General features: G+C 46.3%; 1 protein-coding gene across 2 annotated transcripts in view; it reads left to right on the top strand.

The window, feature by feature from the left end:
• Fas2 (neural cell adhesion molecule fasciclin 2) overlaps nt 1–16365 on the top strand; it is a 136916-nt gene that overhangs the window by 34462 nt on the left and 86089 nt on the right. The window contains exon 1 of one of the 2 annotated variants that reach the window (XM_076425296.1): nt 8275–14829. The exons of the other annotated variant lie outside the window; for it this stretch is intronic. The gene's annotated coding sequence lies outside the window, so the exon portion shown is untranslated. Of the gene's footprint in view, nt 1–8274; nt 14830–16365 lie in introns of those variants that run through there. 2 annotated transcript variants of the gene reach the window in all.

The following is a 16365-nucleotide window of genomic DNA, read 5'->3' as shown; positions in this document are numbered from 1 at the left end:
GTGTTTGCTCCCGGCCAGTGTCAATGTTTGCTCGTCTTCGTTGGACGTCCACCTGCCGAAATTAGCAAGTCGAATCAAGGAACGTTTCTCTTGGCTTGATACCTGATTCCCGGTGATTTGACCGGCTAGGGCTGCGCCAGGGGGGCCCAGGATGAAAGCCACCGATCAGCTGCCTCCTCCTGTAGCCGGCGATTTTTATGAGGACTCAGCCAGAGGCCTTTGAACTGGTTCTAACGAGACAATTTTCTCGCGATTGTATTTCCACCCCCTTCCAGCTTTTTTCCCCTTTGCGACGCGATGGGGACATTCTGCTCGTCGCAGCAATCGATCCTTGTTCACTTCTTCCCCCGAGAACGCACAGATGATTTGTGTAGATTTGCTTTCGAGATTATTTTCTGCTGTCGAGTCTTGGGAACTAGGCTTGGTTATGGCTCTCTTCTAAGACGAGCCGAACAAGATAAATACGTGGTATTTAGGCTTGGAAAGGATACGAAACGTTCGCGTTTGTTTCGAGTTTGTCGAATCGAATCGATCGACGGTGATGGTATATGAGAGTAATAGTCGGTAAACCGGCGGGTCGTAAATCTTTCCGCGATCTTTAATTACTTTCCCGTCCGATTAAGGGCGCGGCTGTTTGTCAATGTCCGGGCCTCGCATTCGTGAAACTGGCTTAATTGGTTGTTCGGTGGCGGACGTGCGGTAATCGGCGATTCTATCGAGGCACCGACAACAATTCCGAACTTTTTCCTCGACTACTTTAGAATTGTGTTTGCCGTGGGCTCGTGGCGCGAGCGAACAAAGTCATTGTAATGCTTTTATACACGGAATAATGAGAGGGAGACGCGCTTATTACATTTGAATTTGCATTTTTATGCTCTTGGGAGGGATAGGGGAAGAGAAGGCGGGGGGGTTGGACACAGGCTGTGCAACAAGACGGCGTTCATTAAGCTCGTTTCTGCTTCAAAACTCTTTCTGCATTCTTTCTGCCGTATTTACTTCGTTTCGGCTTTAGACGCGCGGATGAAAGTGGCGCGCGTAATTACAAAAAATTTGTGTAATTGCGAGGCCCCCCGTCGCGTCGCCGAGCGACTGGCATTAGAAAACAAATTGGAACGACGTCGTTACAATTTGGAAAAGAATTGTCTGCTCTATCTCTTGGTCTTCGAAACAATTTTCTTTTTAACTCGTACGAGGTAAAAGTGAAATGAATGCCAAAAAGGTTTACAAAATCTACAAGTATTTCATTAGAATTCGCATAGACTAAACAGGGCTGAAGTTGGACATTTTTCTTCCAATTTAAGAAAAAACTGCTCTGTCTACTCTTCTCGTAGGAATTCTTGTTTCAATCTGACATGAAATGAAAATAAAATGAAAATTGCGGAATGTGCCAATAGCTTGCCATTATAATTCGCGCAGACTCGAACGAAGAGCTGCAGATTTAGACCGAGAAATTTCAATTTCGTATGCGCCGAAGAAAAATATACTGGGAGGCAGATTTCGCATTCGATTTCCTCGGGTTAGAGTACATTAACAAACGGCAGAATTATTTGGAAGACTGCGAGACGTGTGGGAAGTACTTCAAGGTGCGGCAGACTCTAACCTTGCTTCCCTGACTTACGTTCTACGGAAAGTTACGTAAGTTATTCTTAAAGTGGTTCCAGCGAATCGAATTTTCCGGGGTTTGCTTAAGCAGAATTTACGGACACAGTATTTTAAGGTTTCACTGGCTCTATAAATACATAGAACCTAGGTAATAGCTCGTTCCGGAACTTCCGAAAATGGTGTCGACATCCATATCTCGCATGCTTCATTTTGTTACGCGCGCTCCTCGGAAGCACTCGCATAGGAAACCGTAGCACAGTACTTCACTCTTATATTATTTTAACTCATTTTTACAAATTTTATTCTTTTAAAGAGAGAAATATTATATTATAAAATTCTACTTTTCTATTATAGATGTTTAGCCATTAGAAAATTTTATTAATAATATCACAGTTTAAAAGAAAAAAAAAACGGTGAAGCTAAATAAATTTTTGTTCTGGAGAAACGTATGGGGGTTAATCAAAAGCCATAAACATCTTTCTTGTTAACCGAGAGAGCGAAATGAAATTTTTCGAAGCACCGCAAATACCAACCGGCTCTAGATTCCTGGCTCCGTTCCAAACGAGTCTAAAAAAATGTCAACGATCTCAATTATCCCGCGACGAACTGCAATTGCACCATTTTCATCAAATGGCAGTAGCTATTCCCGTTACAGCGACGAGGCCATTGGAAACGCGACGGTTTACGAGGTGTTTTACCTTTTTCTCGAGATATAAACGAGCCACTGAAATGTCCCGTTTTGTTCTAAACACTTCATCGACAGTTCCGTAGCGTTTTTTCAATAAGTCCGCTTAGCACTTGCCACCGAACCATTAATCGCCATTCTTTCCCATAGAGAAACTAAGGTGAGAACTGTGAAATAGCTGTGGGCATAGTGTTAGCAAACGCATTAGCTTCGCAATGGATCATTGTTAGCGCGATGTAGCGTCTACATACTATGAAAATTCACGAGTCATAGTTTTTAACAACTTTGCTTTCCAGCGCTCACGCGTGAAATGGTTAAACAAACGAATTCGTATCAGGAACTTTCTCACTTTCTTCCAGGAATATTTCTCGCGTTACACTGCAGAACTTATTTGAACTGCTAGATTGCCTGTTTACAGAAAAACATCCCGTTCGCGTTTGAAAATTCTCGGTCTTCGCCATCAATCCCACAGTCTGGAAAGCCACGGTGAAGTGGCAGGTCTGAAAACGAAACCGGCTGACCTCCTCGATCTTCTGTTGCTCGGGGAACAATGCTAGGCAGGTTCTCAGCGTTTCCTTTTTACCTGGCGTGCACTTCGCTATCTGTCCAGGTAGTTTCTATGGTCTCTGGACAAAAGCGGCGGCTTATCATCTCGTAGCTGATAGGAGGGAGCCGGTGCTTGAACAAACGAAAAGCACAGGTGCGCACCTGTTCCTGCGGCATCGCAGGTCGGTTGACAAAGACGCGGTCGTGTGAACGCGACTTCCTCAGTTTCCCAAACGATCAGTCCTTGTCGCGTAGCTCTCCTCTCGATGCGATAATATTATCCTAGGCGTGCGTCTTGTTGGGCAAACATTTGCTCGCAGATTCCCGGAGCCTCTCTCCCGCGCGTTGATCGCCGGGAGCATCAGCTTTTTACCAAGAAGGCGAAAATCCTCTTCCGTGTGGGCGGCTCCTCCCGCAACCAATCCCGGGATCAGCCTCCCTCGCGGCTTATCGCGTATATTATCGAAACATAAGCCAATAAGTCTGTCGCGCGACCCTTGTTGTTAACGAGACGTACTGGCGAGAGGGCGGGTGGAGGGTTCGAACGTTAATTACGGCCCAATAATCCCGCTTTTCCGAGCATGATAGGGGAGGGTTGCAAACCCTGTAGCCTTGGAGACGACTGCCGAATTAAGAATCGGAGGCGGCTACGCGTGGAAAAGTGGCCGATTAGCCTGATCTCAGATCCCACCCGTGGAAAAAGACATCTGGCTCTGGCGGAGATGCCGGTCTCCGTAGAGATGGGCTCAAATCGCTCGCGAGTGCGTTCGAACATTGGCTAATTGGATTTGAAGACTCGGTACGGGATCGATGAACTTGTAAGTCCCGACGTCTCCGATTTGAGACATTAATCTTGAGAGGTTGCTGTACACACATACTTGCATACGATAATGAGTAACTTATCCCCACTACTGAAAGTTGTGCCCCTTCAGGGATTCGGAAACTTGATCGCCGAGACGTGCAACATGACACGGGATTAGATGCTTCGGCGAGATGATGTCGATCCAGTCACAAAACTATTTGACTTTGCATTATCTGTTTGCGAAACGTTTGCCAATGTGTTCGTGATATTTTCCCGATTGAAACGAGTCCCGTCATGATACAACTCGGAGCATACAATAGAACGTCGACTAACACAATATAAGTATAATTCGGACCCGCGATCACGCACGGAGGTCGTTCCCATCGCTAGTTTCAAAGGTGGCGGAATCAAATCGGATGTCCGACGGGGGAAAAATTACCGGCAATTTTCAGTTCGTTAGAAGGCCAAGGGCGCCGCTGGATCGCAGAGATCAGGCTTGCTCTCTCGCAGGATCCCCCAGTCTCGTAGTCCTGCGAATCCCTCGGGAACCAACGGCATTTTCTGTTCTCCCGTTGCTCTCTCGGCCCTGCCGCTGTCGCGTCCCGAGTCCTCTCTGTCTCTCTTTCGAATAATATCCTTTGAATCTACAATTATGGGCCGCCGCAGGCATGCGGGACACGTCCTCGCGAAAGTTTGCGCGGCGAATACTAAAGCCACGTGGCAAACAGGATCAATACCGCGTCCCTTTCACGCGGAAGAACCAGGCGAACGATATTCCTGCGTGTCCTTCGGTTGGCCTCTGCCTCGTTTCGCCTTTCCTCTTCTTTCCTTTCTTCCCCGTACCGATCCTCCTCGAAAGGACTCTCCTCCTTCTTGCTTAGGCGAGCTGTGCGTGCGTGGGCTCGCCGTTTCCACGCTGGGGACAGGGACACGGTCGTAAAGGGACACTCGATGGGATCGCATTCTGCACTCGCTGAAATCGAAACGTCGTTCGCGTTTTACGCGTGTTCGTTCCTCGCGGCACTTTTGATGACTCTTTTCTCGCGAGGGGAACGGTGTAGAGAGCTGTTTTCAAGGTGACTCGCCTTTGTGCCCGCTTCGGGACTGGTTTAGGACTTGTAGACGTCTTCCTTGTTTCGTTTTGCCTAGACACCGGCCCGCCCGCTGGATCACGTGTATTCGAGGTTTTAGGCTACTCGCGCTTCTGTCTTCAAAGTTAATATGAATTTGAAAACTTTGCGAATTCTTCAGAGATTCTAATGATTTTATAATTTTTCTGTTGCAGGTAAGCATCCCCAAATTATTAAACAATCACACTCCAGCAAAACAAAAAGATGAACGAGTAAGTAAATCTTATCGATTCAGTTCGAATCACACAAATACAATTTCAGTTACAAATTGTATAGATCTGATACGGTACAATCCAGTACAGATCCCATATACATGAAACGTTGGTGCACTGATTCGCGAATGACGTCGGAAAAGTGCGATTCCAGGTGAATAAATAAATCGGGGATGCAGACTGAAATTTTTCGTACAAAACTTGGACATAAATCGATTTTGGGAAATATATCTCGTATCACGAGTATGCTCGCGCTGGCGGCAACTAAAACCGGTGAATAATAAACAGACTCGGTCCCGTCCAAACTTCAAACTCAATTTTTACGAGGACAAAGTGAACTATTATTTTATTTCACATTTGTTCGTAGTTTTCCATGCACAGATTCACAAATTTTTGAATCGTGTCACCGATTCGACGGACTCCATAGAATTTCAGTACAATGTCCAATTCCCGAGTAACGAACTTACTCGTTAAAAATTCATCAAACTGTACAAAATACTGCGACAAGCTGCATTTGACACGAACGTATGCTTTAAATGTTCCGATTTCTAATTGGGGGTTTCCACTGATCCACACGCATTGTTAACTAGTGAAAATGCTCGTTCAGCGAGAACATAGGTTCCAGAAGGACGTAAGCAAAATTCAACGATTTTTAATATGTTTTGAAAAGGTACGCCCCTTTATATTTAAGTTTCGAAAGACAGGACAGTGAAATAAAGGATTGCCCTCTTAAAGCCAAAGGATTTATGGTCACCGCAACTCTACTCCAAGAAGAGACCGCAATCCAAGGTCCCTCAGAACTCTCGTAGCCCCATGAAGTCCTGGACGAGTCATCCCGATTAAACCGCAATCCTATTATCGCCGGACCATTCGATGATCCGCGGATAATTGGTCACGAGATCTCCCGCGATGATCCCAGTTCGCGAGACGTCTGCGTAAACTTGGTAAAAATCAGTGCCACCGGAATCTGGCAACAGTTGTCCGCCCCCGGAGCGTGTAGAAGGTTGTCAGTTGGGGGTGGCGCGGTGGTGGATGTCGAGGGAAAGCCTTTCCACGGGCGGAACCACGGGAACGAGCGTAACACGGTGGCGCTAGGCCCTGAGGAGAGGAGAGACACTAGAAAAAAAGTACAAGTGGAAATGTAATATAGCGGCTTTGTGTCTGCGGCACTCAGACTCCCGTCAGAAACCAGCTTCCACGTACTCTCTGGCGTGGTCTGTGCCTCTGTCGTCCTTCTTGGTCACCACCCTCTTCCTCTCTCTCTCACTTCTGGTCGCTGTCCTCTCGTCTAGCAGTTCCCTCTCCAATTCGAACAACAATGACACTATAGAAAACCGCGAGGGATAATACGGTCGGCACGCAAGACCCTAGACAAAATCGATTTCACCCCTGCCCGTAGACAGAGCGGCCCACCCGCCTCTCGACGCATCACCTTTGATTCAGCGAAATTCGAGACGTCTTTCCACGCCACTCCGCCATTGTTTCACGTGGGAAGAGCTCGCCGCTGCCGCTACCGCCAGGGTGAGGCGAATTTATCGAGAAATTCGAAACGACGCTCTCCTACGTGCGGAACCGTCCCCGTGGTCCTTTTTTCTTTCAACCCTCGCCTAGCCAGCCCTTTTTCCATTCTACTCGCAGCTACCATCGTCGTCGCCCTAGCCTTCTCTTCGATTCGGCCACGTTTTCCTGTCACGTCACCGGGTTTCTATATTCGAGGGACCTCCAGAACCCTCCTTTCTTTCCGCTTCTCTTCGTGGCTTTTTCCGTATCTTCGAACCTTGCCTGGAACGCTGCAGGACACGATGTAGGTCGCGACACATCGATACCGGATGCCGGAGCTCGGCGAAAATCCTTTTTTCTCGATTCCCGTGTCGGCGGGCTCCGGATTCCGCGTCGTGCGGTTCCGCCTGGCGATGTCGGGTCGGTTCAGGACCAGTGAAAGACCAGGGAGAAGAGAGCGAGAGAGAGAGAGAGGAATTGCATCGAGGACGGATTTACCGGAGGCATTCTTTCTTCTCGTTTCTTCCGGTACACCGACGGGGCAGATGTCGCCGGAGACTGTTCGATGTTGCGGGACGATCGGAAGTCGATTTAGCCGAGCGCCCAGGACGATCCTGTATCGGCAAACTATCGCTCACACGACGTGTCCTCCCCGGCTTTCCTGTAAACAGCTTCGCGAGAAACCGTGTCGACCGCATCTCTCCTCGCCACGGCGAGCAGCCACAGGCTCTCCTCCCCACTCTCTCCCTCTCTCTCTTCTTTTCTTGCCTTTCAGTTTTACCTTTTTCCGATGCTCCTGTTTGCCCCGGCTCCGGTGAATAAATTCTTCAGGGAATGAACGCTCCCGGGGATACATTTTTCAGAGGATCGACCCGGATTCGCCTTTGGATCGCACGACGCTACTGGCGAGACGAATCTTTGCGGGAATTCGTGTGGAAGGACAGGTTCTTCGTTTTCTTTTTAGATCGAGGAAGTGGGAAATTTGGGACACGTCCGTCTACCCTGCGAGATGCTGTTGGCTTATGTTTTGTGGGTTCTGAGGGAAAAGGATTTTTTGAGAAAGAAGAATTCTGCGAGATCTTACAGCAAAGTCTCGTCACTGATTTTTATTCTGGGACTTGCAGGGTTTCTTTCTTCACTTGGTTATTGGATCCCCTGAGAGGTCCCCTAAGAGGCAAATTAAAAAATTAGTTGCTCGTGCCTGGCACTCGATATTTCTTTCCACGAAAATAAGTAGATACATTTCTCGATTACGGAGTCATATTTACTTTTTGCACAACCTGTGGGAAATAAATTAAATTGATAGAATTCGCCTAGGGGTGTCTAATGAGAAGATCAAAGTGTCCGATGAAGTTCCTTCAGCAATGCGGTGGAGAGAAATTCTTCCTCTGTCGGCGATATGATTTTTCACTAACGAGGTTTAAATAACGAGTATCCTATTCTCTCAGGTCTGCTTGTTGATTGTTCAAAGCTGTAGGGAAATCTGAAACATTCCGAGGTACTTACAGCCTCTGATTTAAACCTTTTTATAATGAAAGTACAGATTCCATGAACAATGTTGAAATATAAGAATTTGTCAGGATTATAATATTAGGTTGTCCCAAAAGTTCCTTCCGGAATGTATTCTTTTAATATTGCTAAATAAATATTAGGTTGTCCCAAAAGTTGGTTTTCGATTCATGCACATAATGCAAATTCATGTTAGGAAGTACTAAAACATCAACATAAAGATTATCGCATTGTTTGTATTTATTTAGCAACATTAAAGGAACACATTCCGGAAGGAACTTTTGGGACAACCTAATATAAATGGTAGCAACGTGCCATTTTCTCGCTAATTGCACATCTGTCAGAAACAATGTTCAGTCTTTCAATGAAATGATCAGATGGCGTCTCGATGGGATAAAAAACGGGGCTTATCGGTCCGGGATTAGACCATCACCGTCACAGATAGCCCTTCAAAAATAACCCGGATGGTACTTCCGGGCGTGGAGTACTCCTTGAAGAGGCAGGAAGAAGTTTCCGGTGAAGGAGACCGTTTTATCTTGACACGGAATCGACCGTGATACGATACATGGTATCGGTTCTCGAGCCGATTACCGGACAAGTAACGTTCTGTCCCGACTGGCTATATTTTTGCCACTAACGATAGCAATAAAAGCTGTCTCGTGCTGCACGCCATACCGACATCGTAATGTGCATCTCTGGAAAAATGTTTAATACGCTTCAAGAGTTAAATTGTAATGCGATATTTTCCTTTGTAATCTATACATTAAAACGTTAACTTCTCTATATTTATTTGTTCAAGTTAATTTTTACTGCTTATACGAACTTGCATTAATAGGGACGGGCACACTAATAGGGACAAGTACTCCATATCGATTCCGAACGATCCTAAATTCTGATTCGGGACCGCAGTGCGTGAGTTCACGCGCATCAATAGCCTAAGCACCGTCGGAGGTCATTACCTCACGACGGAATTCAGTGTTACAGGGTGCGATAGGGAAAGAGAGGGAGGGAGCGAGCGAGAGAGGAGAGGAGAGCAGAGAGCGTGTTATGGGACAACGTACGGCTTTTACCAGCGTGAATATCGAGGCTACACGCGGGAACCGCACAATGGCCCCGCGAGAATAGCGTTTGCGTAAGAGCGGCTGTTGTGCGCCTCGGAAATAGACGTATTATGCGATATTCGCGTTTCAAGTATGAATTGGAAATGCGCGGAGCGATTTCGAGGGCCCCGACGCAGCACAACCGTTTCCCGGTCCACTTGTCGCCGCGATTCAATCGAATACTTCCCGGCGATCCTTGCGCCCGGGAGATATACTGTTTCCTGGAAACTGGTTCGGAGCAAGACGTCGAATAACTCGGTTATCGATTTGTAATTAATCGACCGGCCGGATTCTTCGTTAGGCTCCAGCGGAAACGGTGATTGCCGACAGCCGGATTTGAAAGTCGCCTGCGAAATCCTTTTATCGACGCGCTACTTTTTCTGGGAAATTGTCGGTCGCAGATCGGGAACGTTTATGAACATTTCGAAGCGAGCGGAAATGAAAATCGAGAATTTTATCTTCTACGATTCCGGATTTCATTGTATGTCGCATTAGAACCTAATTTCTTCCGAATGAATTCATTAATTATTCAAGTAAGGTGGAGTGTGGGGTAAGTCCGTCTCTATGGGGGCAAGTCCGTTAATTGGTTATTTTTAGTATAATATGAACGAAATTTCTCTGGCTTGTATTTGTTAATGTAGTAGAAGTTAGTATGAACTATTCTACATAGATGTCGCCCAAGAATAAAGGTGTTTTTCTCAACAAAAAGCATTTTGTAGCAGGCTTGATAATTCTTTTCCTGCCCCGTAGCACTTGAAACAAGGTTCGAAAACATTTTTAACTCTCAGAGACATAGTTGACACTTTGTACAATATTCTATCAAAATGATAATTTACAAGCAAAATTAGAATCCTACATAATATTATACTAATTCATCAGTAATAACTCTGGCAAGAGTTTGATACCTCTTTGTATCTCTTAACGCTCTTGCTTTAAGTTTTCACATACCAGACTGAAAATACATCAGTTAAAAAGTCCAACTTTGCAAAAACTAGGGCGGACTTACCCCACTCCACCTGATACTGAAGAAAGTACGCATTTGACGTGTCCGATTTGTCGAGTATTTCAACAAAATGTAAAACCAATAGGATCACGCTGGAAAATGTTTAACCATAACTCGGCAGACACATTTCAGACCCAGTCTCGTCGTAACAGCTAGACTTTTCGACGCTTCTTAATTACCCGTGCGTCGCTTCCGGCGACATAGGAGTCCAGATAGGAACGTAGGGGGATTAAGAATTAAAAGTTTGATTAAACGATGCGAGATGGACAGACCGAAAGATTCAACAGGGCGGTCATAATGAAGAAAGTTGGCCGACTCGCTAGAGAAATGAGTGAACGTCTCCCCGAATGCGAAGAGAAATAAAAAATTCGAATTAATCTTTAACCGTAATAATTATTTCGGAACGTTTTTAATAGTACGAATGTCACGGTGAATTTATTTTAATCAACGTAATTAAAGGCTTTCTTACAAATCAATAAACATGCATCGGCAAAATTGAATTTATGTGTGTATGTATTTCACCCGAATTACGAGTTTGCTGTGGAGAGATTCGAAGTATGGAGAGAGTTTCGAAATATCACCGCATCGAAATGACCAATCCAAATATCGCGTACCTACGGGGTATAACTGCCATATTAACCGCTGCACATTGCAATTTGTTGACGAGCGATCCGCCCGGGCAATATCGTCGTGTCCAATCGAGAATTGGATGAGTGGTTTTTTAATTAAGTGTAAAGCAAGTGCTCTTCGTATACCTAGTTACATCATCCCTAATGGACACTATTACGGACAAATATTATAGTGCAACATCGTAAATTAATTCAATGTTCGTCATGTTAATATTCAACGTGCATCCCCAACATGCACGATCCCTCATTAAATTGCTCAGCAAACACCCTCTAGCCAAAAAATGTGATTGAGAACAACATTCACAACAAAACAAACAGTGGCGTGTCCTTCGCAGTCTTTTCTCACAGCACAGCAAGTATGTAACAGGTCCGCCAAGCTAACGTATCGTCCGGTGCATAAAGCGTGTTTACCGAAAACGGCCGCCAGTTTCGAACACGTTTCCGCGATCGGGCGGCTCGACGAAGAGAGATAGAGAGAGAGAGAGCGCGCGAACGATAAACAGCATGTATGTATGTGTGTACGAGAGAGAGAGAGAGAGAGACAGGGTTCGTTGCTATCTAAAAGCCAGTTTGCGCCGGGAGCGCTAGTTCCCTAACACCAGTTACTACACTGCGCCAGTTCCCATATAATGCTGTCTTGTTCCGAGTTGCTAGCAAAGACCGTTCGCAGTCGGTAATTACGGGCCAGTTCCCGGAACGGTTCCACTAGTCCGAGCGTCGTCTACATGTAAACCGGGGCTTAATTGTGTCTTGTCTCGGGGAACCGATGCGGGGGCGGAGGCTGCGGATCGATCGCTGCCACGGCAAACGTCGAATTAGTAGGTAGAGAGAGAGAGGAGAGGAGAGGAGAAACATACAGCGTGGGCGTAGAGTGTAGAGGATTCACCAGGCGAAGCGGGAAACGAGAGGAAAATCGACGTCGAACGAGTTGGCCAGCAGCGTGTCGAGCGGGGATTTTGCGGGTGCCTTGAAAATTTAATTTAAAAACTTGGTTACGCCAGAAGCTGTGTGTGCCAAAGGATTAAAAGGAACGGCTGGTCGCAAATTGGATTAGCGTTCGCGTCCCATACGGGGGCCCTCCGGGGGTGCGGCGCTCTCGGATACAGTTCGTTTTAAATGAAAGTGCCCTTGGCCGTCGTTTACACCAATCTCCCGGCTATCTTTCCGGCTCGTTCGTCTACGCCGCGCCTCTCCCACCAGCCAAGGTGAAGCTAATATTTAATTAAACTCCCACCGGTGTGCCCGGCCCGGCGACCGGCCACCGACCATCCCTCCGGGACACTTTGATCTTCCGGATCGACTCGCGTCGTCGTCTTTGGATCCTACACAGACGATCCACTCCGCCGGAGTGATCCTCTCTGCTAGACGGTTTCCCGATTTCCACGATTCTTCGGCTTCCTAATGGAATCCGCGGACTATGTTGGTCTTTTGTGTTTGGCTTGCTCCGATGACCAATCCAAGTTTCGAATTCCGTCGTGAGTCCTGTTTGCTGATAGAATGGTGGTGCACGGCCTGGTATACAGCATCGAGGAAACTGATACCCTAATTCGTTGACATTTAATTCGCCTTATAGCAAACTATTAATCGGTAGACCTTCGTACAATGGCCTGGTATAGCAATTCATTTAGTCGCGAGAAGTCACTGACAATTTCGCGTTTCGAAGCAGGAAGTTCCAATTTTATTGGAATTTTACATAGAAACGAAATTCTAACCGTAATTGCGTGCTTGAAGTAGCCGGAAATTAATACACGTCCCGTACGAACAAGCGTAATACATCATACCGACGGTTTCATTTATAGACGTAATTTCATGTTTGCCAGCTATTCAGTTTCTTCGCAAATGAAGTGCAAAGCAGAATTAAATTCCATGGAACAACTGCAACTTCCACGGAAGTGTTAATTAAATGTAAGGCTACGATATATCCTCGCGATCCCGTATCACTCGCACACAGCACACAACGCTCTCCCGTACAATTACCAGATCTTTCTCGTTCCACGATCGACAGGACGATTCATACTTCTAATTGAATCGGCAGGATAAAAACCACATGATCCTGTTATTCAGGTTTTAATATATGGAAATGGGTACGTGAACGAGTACTATTTGCGTGTTGTCGTATGGCGTAATAGCGGTAGTAATCTTCTACGAGAAGAAAATATTAAATGACTCACCTGTTTTAACGTAACTAAAAAAGAAAAGAAAAGGAAAGCACTTTCCATTTTGCATAATTTAAATCATCCGGCAAACAGGTCGTGAAAATTAAAGTGCAGCTGTTACGAGTTGTTTATTAAGACGTTTATTAAAGTGTGAGAAACTAAAGTGAATACAAATTTTTAGTATAAAAATCTTTCGTGGACCTATCTCTCAGAAAGTTAAGGGGTCACGGGCAGCCTATGGTCCCATCAACTCAATCAAACATCACAGAAAACCGTGACACAGCAGACCGTGCAATATCCATCGTGATCCAGGGACGTTCGACATCCACGCGACATCCGAGGGGGTGGTTTTTCGCAGCGAACAGATGTGTGTCCTTTGATCTCGGAATTCGCGTACGTCCTCCTTTCAAATTAGCAGTCCCCGGTAACCAGGCCCCGAGCAACTCTAAGTGCACGTTCCGCCAGCAAACGTGCAATTAAGAAGTCGAACAGGAAATTAAGGGTTGGTGCTCGGTCAAAGTTCAATTTGACCTCTCTCTTCTTAACAAACGTGTGTACGTATAATCCCGATTGAAATTGAAAGAGAGTGTGGGAGGGTTCTGGCGTCTTTCCGACCAGTCTGGATTCGATGTTTAATGGACTTGCTCTGCGAGGTCGTGGCTCTGCGATCGCTGTTTACCGATGGTGCTCGTGTGTTACAAACAACGTATCGTTTTATGTCGTCGCGGGGTTACGAGCTACGTGCTCGTGCTTCCTTCCTGGAAAGTCACGTCGCGCCGGCTTCAAGCCAATGACACGACCCCTTTTGCCCTCGAACAATGTTTTTGCACGCACTTGCTGGTAAACACCTGCTCCAGTCGAAAACACGAGATTTTCCACGCGGAAAATGATTCTATATCGGTAGACGGTGAATCTTTATGCGGCAGGAAATTGCGTGCTTCGGTTACCAGAAGCGAGAACTGATTTTCACATAGTTTCTCGCAGAATCAGGAATTTCGAAAAGATACCAAGTTCCCAGTGCCGCGCGCAAGATCCTGCTGGCGCAAAATGGTCGCGAAACGATCGTTCCCCGTCAACGGAAGCGGAACGGGATAAAAATCGTCGCTGGCCGATCAATAGCATACAGGGTGATCCACGGTTTTCGCCGAGCAGAGACACTGAAAAGCTCGTTCCGCCTTCGGTGTTCGCGACATTTCATCGATCACTTGACAACCGCCAATAAATCACGGTAGCCGGGAGAGCGTTGCGCTTTATCGTCGTCTCCGCTCCGTTTTCGACAGGAACTGTGTTCCCTCCGTATCGCTTGTCCCGTTTCTCTCGTCGAAAAATTTTTATTCCCTCCTTCGTGTCCCGCACCCCCGCGCGGGAACACGAGGAACAGGCGGGAACGAACAAAAAAAAAGGAGAGGAAAAATGGCGGAACGGCCGCGCCCGTTTCACAAAAGCTAGGAGGCAATAAAACGCGATAGCGGGACGAACACCGCGGAATCCGATGTTACTTGAAATTGCCGTTGTTTTCGCGCCGCGCTCGCGTCCGGATTAATAAATCGACTCGGCAGCTAGCGCCGCACTTCTACAAGCATTGTTTCCATTTCGCGGTAATCGTGATTCATGCGTGCAGCTTTCAAGGCAAATCCGATCATATTTGCGACGCGATGGGCGCCGCCGGCGCGAACGCGGACCGGCCCGATAATTCAGTCGACCTGGTGTTCGCTCTGTCAGAGTTTCTCTCTTTCTCTCTCTATCTATTTCTCTATTTCGCTTTCTCGTTTGGTTTCTCTTGATCGCGCGCGCTTTGCCACCCACTCATCCGAGGGGAGTACCGTTCGGATTGGTTCCTTGGCCGGAAACGAGGCGCAAGTTAGCGGTAATTAAGGACGGTTACCTCGACGAGGCGAGTCAGGGTTAACGAGGGTCGTCACGCCGGCAAGCCTCGTCGGATTCTGCGGAGCAAGGTAAACTCTCTCTCTATCTGACCGGTTAATTTGAGCCGAGCCGAGTCGAGTGTATAAACGAGTGTCGAGTTCGGAACTTGTCTTTGCGTGGCTCGTTTCCACGACCCACCTTGGCTTTTGCACGTGCCTGTGGTCGCGGGACAAAATAACCTCTTACCGCATTGTTTTTTTTTTAAACAATCTATCGCAGCTGTTGCGGAAACCTGAACGGTTGGGAGACAGAGAATGCATCGGAACAATTTTTCGTTTCATCACGCAAATTCAGTACACGGTATGAAAAGCCTGGAGAATATAATAACAAATTAAAGTTCATTGTAGCCACCGTGATCGACGGCAAAGCAAACAAATGGATCCGCAATCGTATAAAATGTAATTGTTACATCGCGTTCTCTATAAACATCGTATAAATACACAGTAAATGGTACGAAATGTTTAAAATGTAGAAACAGAAACATAAAATATTTTGTTGAAGTCTAGTATCGATGGTGGAAAATAAAGGCGAAGGGAAGCGCGTAATAAAATAAGGGGTCGGTCTGGGCCTTTGTTTTATTCGGAATTTAATGAGCCGCGAGCCGTAGCCCTTTCGGGGGCAGAAACGAAGTTATAAAATTAAGTAACGGGAAGTAGCAGTATGTATTACGGAAGCGTTACGATTCCTTGCAGAGGTGGCTGCGGGTAGATAACGTTATTACACCGGCCGATCTATATGTATATACGTGCGCCACACCACGCCTCCGCGGAGATAAAACGAGTAACTGCATTATATTGCGCCGTAACTCGCGATTAAAGTTGTTGATTACTTAGGCAGGCCAAGTATGCAAAATTAACAAGTCCGTTCTGGTTTAGCTCCTCGGATAACGTCCGCCTTATTGCGATTCTGCTGAAAAGGAACCCCGGAATCATTTGTATACTTAAGCAATTTATTTGGCAATTATAATAAATCAAATTCTCTTTTTCAATAATTTCATGAGCGAATTATGCTGTGACAATCTTGTCATTTTTTATTGAATTTCAGATTGTCTGCAAAAAATCATTTTTATTGAATTTCTGATTGTTCGCCGAAAGAACACAAAAAATACAGCTGATTATAAAACACCGCAACCGCCAAAGGTAGAAGCGATCGATACGATGACCGCTGGAACGCATAAAAAATAAAAAGTCTTCGACACCCCCGTCACCGCGGTCATAAAGTCCGCCGGAGGTTAAAAGTGTTTTACGGTAACAGTGATTAAAAAATCCGCCGTTTCCGGGTCCTTTATTCCCACCCTTTGAAAGCCACGCGTCGGTGAAAAGCCTCTTATGAAAACTCTTAAGCTCCGGTAGAGTGTCGGGAAAAACAAAGAAACAGAAGGAGATAGGAGGTGGAGAAAAATATGAAAAGCCACACGGTGGCCGGGTTAACGTTGTTCCCATCGGTGCCGCTGCAAGAAAGGACGAAAGAGGCTGATTCTACCGCGTGTTCCCGCAATCAGAACTTTCCCTGATTTTTCTTCTCTTCTTTTTACGCCCGGGGTATAAATAATTCCGACAAGCTTT

This window comes from Lasioglossum baleicum, chromosome 6 (assembly GCF_051020765.1).
Source record: "Lasioglossum baleicum chromosome 6, iyLasBale1, whole genome shotgun sequence".
In the NCBI taxonomy this organism is placed as follows: domain Eukaryota; kingdom Metazoa; phylum Arthropoda; class Insecta; order Hymenoptera; family Halictidae; genus Lasioglossum; species Lasioglossum baleicum.
The sequence above is the reverse complement of the archived record's forward strand: the minus strand, read 5'-3'. Positions and strand labels throughout refer to the sequence as shown.